The sequence below is a fragment of the Arachis stenosperma genome, chromosome 4 (assembly GCF_014773155.1).
Source record: "Arachis stenosperma cultivar V10309 chromosome 4, arast.V10309.gnm1.PFL2, whole genome shotgun sequence".
NCBI lineage: Eukaryota > Viridiplantae > Streptophyta > Magnoliopsida > Fabales > Fabaceae > Arachis > Arachis stenosperma.
The window spans coordinates 52,481,826-52,488,517 of NC_080380.1; the positions used below are offsets into that span (position 1 = coordinate 52,481,826).

The following is a 6,692-nucleotide window of genomic DNA, read 5'->3' on the forward strand; positions in this document are numbered from 1 at the left end:
CTATGGTCTCAGTGTGAGCCTCAGATTCCCATGGTTCCTCATTAGGGAACTCATTGGAGGCCAGTGGACGTCCATTGAGGTCATCCTCAGTGGCGTTCACTGCCTCTTCCTCCTCTCCTAGTTCGACCATGTTGATGGCTTTACACTCTCCTTTTGGATTCTCTTCTGTATTGTTTGGAAGAGTACTAGGAGGGAGTTCAGTAATTTTCTTGCTCAGCTGTCCCACTTGTGCCTCCAAGTTTCTAATAGAGGACCTTGTTTCAGTCATGAAATTTTGAGTGGTTTTGATTAGATCAGAGACCATGGTTGCTAAGTCAGAGTGGCTCTGCTTAGAATTCTCTGTCTGTTGCTGAGAAGATGATGGAAAAGGTTTGCCATTGCTAAACCTGCTTCTTCCACCATTATTATTGTTGAAACCTTGTTGAGGTCTCTATTGATCTTTCCATGAGAAATTTTGATGATTTCTCCATGAAGAATTATAGGTGTTTCCATAGGGTTCTCCCATGTAATATTTTGCATTCCAGACAGACTTTGAGAAATCAAATTGACTTGCTGAGTCAATATTTTGTTCTGAGCCAATATGGCATTCAGAGTATCAATCTCAAGAACTCCTTTCTTCTGATTCGTCCCATTGTTCACAGGATTCCTTTCAGAAGTGTACATGAATTGGTTATTTGCAACCATTTCAATGAGCTCTTGAGCTTCTGTAGGCGTCTTCTTCAGATGAAGAGATCCTCCAGTAGAGCTATCCAATGACATCTTGGATAGTTCAGAGAGACCATCGTAGAAAATACCTATGATGCTCCATTCAGAAAGCATGTCAGAGGGACACTTTCTGATCAATTGTTTGTATCTTTCTCAAGCTTCATAGAGGGATTCTCCTTCCTTCTGTCTGAAGGTTTGGACTTCCACTCTAAGCTTACTCAATTTTTGAGGTGGAAAGAACTTTGCCAAGAAGGCATTGACTAGCTTTTCCCAAGAGTTCAGGCTTTCTTTAGGTTGTGAGTCCAACCATATCCTAGCTCTGTCTCTTACAGCAAAAGGGAATAGCATAAGTCTGTAGACCTCAGGGTCAACCCCATTAATCTTGACAGTGTCACAGATTTGCAAGAACTCAGCTAAAAACTGATGAGGATCTTCTAGTGGAAGTCCATGGAACTTGCAATTCTGTTGCATCAGAGAAACTAATTGAGGCTTAAGCTCAAAGTTGTTTGCTCCAATGGCAGGGATAGAGATGTTTCTCCCATAGAAGTCGGGAGTAGGTGCAGTAAAGTCACCCAGCACCTTCCTTGCATTGTTGGCATTGTTGTTGTTTTCGGCTGCCATGGGTTCTTCCTGTTTGAAGATTTCTCTTAGGTCCTCTACAGAGAGTTGTGCCTTAGCTTCTCTTAGCTTTCGCTTCAAGGTCCTTTCAGGTTCAGGGTCAGCCTCAACAAGAATGCTTTTGTCTTTGCTCCTGATCATATGAAAGAGAAGAGAACAAGAAAATATGGAATCCTCTATGTCACAGTATAGAGATTCCTTGAGGTGTCAGAGGAAAAGAAAAATAGAAGGAAGAAGTAGAGGAATTCGAACTTATCACCAAAGACAGAGTTCAAATTGTGCATTGAGGAGAAGTGTTAGTCCATAAATAGAAGGATGTGAGAAGAGGGGAAGAAATTTTCGAAAATAAATTAAAAACATTTTAAAAACATTTTGAAAAATACTAATTGATTTTCGAAAACTAAGAGTGGAAAAAAATCAAGTGATTTTTGAAAAAGATTTTGAAATTAGAAATAAAAAAGATATGATTGAAAACTATTTTGAAAAAGATGTGATTAAAAAGATATGATTGAAAAGTTATGGTTTTAAAAAGATATGATTGTAAAGATATGATTTGAAAAAGATTTGATTTTGAAAAATTTTGAAAACTTGAAAAAAATTTGAATTAAAAACATAATCTTCCCTCTTGTGCCATCCTGGCGTTAAACGCCCAGAATGGTGCACATTCTGGCGTTTAACGCCCAAAACACTACCCTTTTGGGGTTAAACGCCCTGCCAGGCACCCTGGCTGGCATTTAAACGCCAGTTTGCCCTTCTTCACTGGGCGTTTTGAACGCCCAGCTTTTTCTGTGTAATTCCTCTACTGTATGTTCTGAATGTTCAATTCTCTGTATTATTGACTTGAAAAGACACAAATTAAAAATATTTTTGGATTTTTAATAATGAGGAATAATCAAAATGCAACTAGAATCAAATAACAATGCATGCAAGACACCAAACATAGCAGTTTGTATACTACTGACACTAACAAAATGAGAATGCACATGAGAAACACAAAACACTCAAGTCAAGAGAATTTAAAGATTAGAGCAATGAAATCATCAAGAACATCTTGAAGATCACTTAAGACACATGAATGAATGCAAGAAGAACAGAAACATGCAATTGACACCAAACTTAAAATGAGACACTAGACTCAACAAGATGCATACAATATTTTTGGTTTTTATGATTTTGTAATTTTTTTGGATTTTTCGAAAATTAAGTGGAAAAGAAAATAAAGGTATCAAAATTCTTGATGAGAATTCCAGGAATCATGCAATGTTAGTCTAAAGCTTTAGTCTAAAGAAATTAGACATGGCTAGCCAAGCTTCAACAGGACATTGCATTCAAGAGCTAAATTGATGAGAATCAATCAGCTTTGGTGATGATAAGAACATCACCTTGAAACACTAGAATTCATTCTTAAGAACTCTGAAGATAAATACCTAATCTAAGCAACAAGATGAACTGTCAGTTGTCCAAACTCAACAATCCCCGGCAACGGCACCAAAAACTTGGTGCACGAAATTGTGATCACCAATGGCGCCATCAACATGGTACGCTCAATTGCAATCTCAACTCTTTATCACAACTTCATACAACTAACCAGCAAGTGCACTGGGTCGTCCAAGTAATAAATCTTACGCGAGTAAGGGTCAATCCCACGGAGATTGTTGGTATGAAGCAAGCTATGGTCACCTTGTAAATCTTAGTCAGGCGAATTCAAATGGTTATGGGTGATATACGAATAAAGCATAAAACAAGGATAGAGATACTTATGTAATTCATTGGTGAGAACTTTAGACAAGCGAATGGAGATGCTTTGTCCCTTCCGTCTCTCTGCTTTCCTACTGTCTTCATCCAATCCTTCTTACTCCTTTCCATGGCAAGCTGTATGTTGGGCATCACCGTTGTCAATGGCTACAGTCCCGTCCTCTCAGTGAAAATGTTCAACGTACTCTGTCACGGCACAGCTAATCATCTGTCGGTTCTCAATCAGGTTGGAATAGAATCCATTGATTCTTTTGCGTCTGTCACTAACGCCCAGCCTTCAGGAGTTTGAAGCTCGTCATAGTCATTCAATCATTGAATCTTACTCAGAATACCACAGACAAGGTTTAGACCTTCTGGATTCTCTTGAATGCCGCCATCAATTCTAGCTTATACCACGAAGATTCCGATTAAGGAATCCAAGAGATAAACATTCAAGCCTTGTTTGCTTGTAGAACGGGAGTGGTTGTCAGGCACGCGTTCATAAGTGAGAATGATGATGAGCGTCACATAATCATCACATTCATCAAGTTCTTGAGTGCGAATGAATATCTTGGAATAAGAACAAGCTGAATTGAATAGAAGAACAATAGTAATTGCATTAATACTCGAGGTACAGCAGAGCTCCACACCTTAATCTATGGTGTGTAGAAACTCCACCGTTGAAAATACATAAGAACAAGGTCTAGGCATGGCCGAATGGCCAGCCCCCATGATCTAAGAACTAGACGTCCGAAGATGATCCTAAGATCGAAAAATGATCAAAAGATGAAAATACAATAGCAAAAGGTCCTATTTGTAGAGAACTAGTAGCCTAGGGTTTACAGAAATGAGTAAATGACATAAAAATCCACATCCGGGCCCACTTGGTGTGTGCTTGGGCTGAGCATTAAAGCTTTCATGTGTAGAGACTTTTCTTGGAGTTAAACGCCAGCTTTTGTGCCAGTTTGGGCGTTTAACTCCCATTCTTGTGCCAGTTCCGGCGTTTAACGCCGGGCAGTTTTGAGCTGATTTAGAACGCCAGTTTGGGCCATCAAATCTCGGGCAAAGTATAGACTATTATACATTGCTGGAAAGCCCAGGATGTCTACTTTCCAACGCCGTTGAGAGCGCGCCAATTGGGCTTCTGTAGCTTCAGAAAATTCACTTCGAGTGCAGGGAGGTCAGAATCCAACAACATATGCAGTCCTTTTCAGCCTCTAAATCAGATTTTTGCTCAGGTTCCTCAATTTCAGCCAGAAAATACCTGAAGTCACAGAAAAACACACAAACTCATAGTAAAGTCCAGAAAAGTGAATTTTAACTAAAAACTAATAAAAATATAATAAAAACTAACTAAAACATACTAAAAACATACTAAAAACAATGCCAAAAAGCGTATAAATTATCTGCTCATCAGCTGGTCAATGCCTTCTTAGCTAAATTCTTTCCACCTCAAAAGATGAGTAAGTTTAGAGTGGAAGTTCAAACCTTCAAAAAGAAGGAAGGTGAATCCCTCTATGAAGCTTGGGAAAGATACAAGCAATTCATCAGAAGGTGTCCATCTAACATGCTTTCAGAATGGAGCATCATAGGTATCTTCTATGATGGTCTGTCTGAGTTATCCAAGATGTCATTGGACCATTCTGCAGGTGGATCTATTCATCTAAAGAAAATGCCTACAGAAGCCCAGGTACTCATTGAAATGGTTGCAAATAACCAGTTCATGTACACTTCTGAAAGAAATCCTGTGAGCAATGGGACAACTCAAAAGAGAGGAATTCTTGAGATTGATACTCTGAATGCCATATTTGCTCAGAACAAAATCTTGACTCGGCAAGTCAATATAATTTCTCAGAATCTGACTGGATTACAAGCTGCATCTGCTAGTGCTAAAGAAGCCTCCTCTGAAGGAGAAGCTTATGACCCTGAGAATCCTGCAATGGAAGAGGTGAATTATATGGGAGAATCCTATGGAAACACCTACAATTCTTCATTGAGGAATCACCGAAATTTCTCATGGAAGGATCAACAGAAGCCTCAACAAGGCTTCAATAACAATAATGGTGTGAGAAACAGGTTTGGCAATAGCAAATCTTTCCCATCATCTTCTCAGCAACAGACAGAGAACTCTGAGCAGTGATGAGCAGATATTTTATACGCTTTTTGGGGGTAATTTCATGTAGTTTTTAGTATGTTTTAGTTAGTTTTTAGTATATTTTTATTAGTTTTTAGGCAAAATTCATATTTCTAGACTTTACTATGAGTTTGTGTGTTTTTTTGTGATTTTAGGTATTTTTTGCCTGAAATTGAGGGAGCTGAGCAAAAATCTGATTCAGGTTGAAAAAGGACTGCTGATGTTGTTGGATTCTGACCTCCCTGCCATCGGAATGGATTTTTTCGAGCTACAGGAGTCCAATTGGTGCGCTCTCAATTGGGTTGGAAATTAGACATCCAGGGCTTTCCATCAATATATAATAGTTCATACTTTTCTTGAAGATAGACGACGTAAACTGGCGTTTAACGCCAGTTCTATGTTCCATTCTAGCGTTAAACACCAGAAATAGGTTATCAGTTGGAGTTAAACGCCCAAAACAGGTTACAACCAATTGTTTAACTGCAAAAACAGCCCAGGCACGTGACAAGCTCAAGTCTCAGCCCGAGAACACACCAAGTGGGCCCCAGAAGTGGATTTCTACACTATCTATCTCAGTTTACTCATTTTCTGTAAACCTAGGTTACTAGTTTAGTATTTAAACAACTTTTAGAGATTTATTTTGTATCTCATGAAATTTTAGATCTGAACTTTGTACTCTTTGATGGCATGATTCTCTAAACTCCATTGTTGGGGGTGAGGAGCTCTGCAGCGTCTCGATGAATTAATGCAATTATTTCTGTTTTCTATTCAAACACGCTTGTTTCTATCTAAGATGTTCATTCGCACTTCAATATGATGAATGTGATGATCCGTGACACTCATTACTATTCTCAATCTATGAACATCTGCCTGAAAACCACCTCCGTTCTACATTCGATTGAATGAGTATCTCTTGGATTCCTTAATCAGAATCTTCGTGGTATAAGCTAGAATCCATTGGCAGCATTCTTGAGAATCTGGAAAGTCTAAACCTTGTCTGTGGTATTCTGAGTAGGATTCAGGGATTGAATGACTTTGATAAGCTTCAAACTCACAAGGGTTGGGCGTAGTGATAGACGCAAAAGGATCAATGGATCCTATTCCAGCATGAGTGAGAACCGACAGATGATTAGCCGTGCGGTGACAGTGCACCTGGACCATTTTCACTGATAGGACGGATGGTAGCCATTGACAACGGTGATCCACCAACACACAGCTTACCATAGAAGGAACCTTGCGTGCGTAAAGAAGAAGACAGGGGGAAGCAAAAATTCAGAAGACAAAGCAACTCCAAAACTCTAACATATTCTCCATTACTGCATAACAAACACACATTTCATGCTCTTTCACTTTTGTTAATTAAAACTAAAGAACCCTATTGGTATCCTGACTAAGAATAATAAGATAACCATAGCTTGCTTCAAGCCGGCAATCTCCGTGGGATCGACCCTTACTCACGTAAGGTATTACTTGGACGACCTAGTGCACTTGCTGGTTAGTT

At 39.1% G+C, this 6,692-nt stretch overlaps 1 non-coding gene across 1 annotated transcript; it reads right to left on the reverse strand.

Annotated features, from left to right (window-relative positions):
- Nucleotides 1–4,522: 4,522 nt before the first annotated feature.
- LOC130977767 (small nucleolar RNA R71) lies at nt 4,523–4,626 on the reverse strand. Its single transcript, XR_009085444.1, has one exon. It is a non-coding gene; the product is annotated as a small nucleolar RNA R71 (small nucleolar RNA).
- Between the last annotated feature and the right edge of the window lie 2,066 nt (nt 4,627–6,692).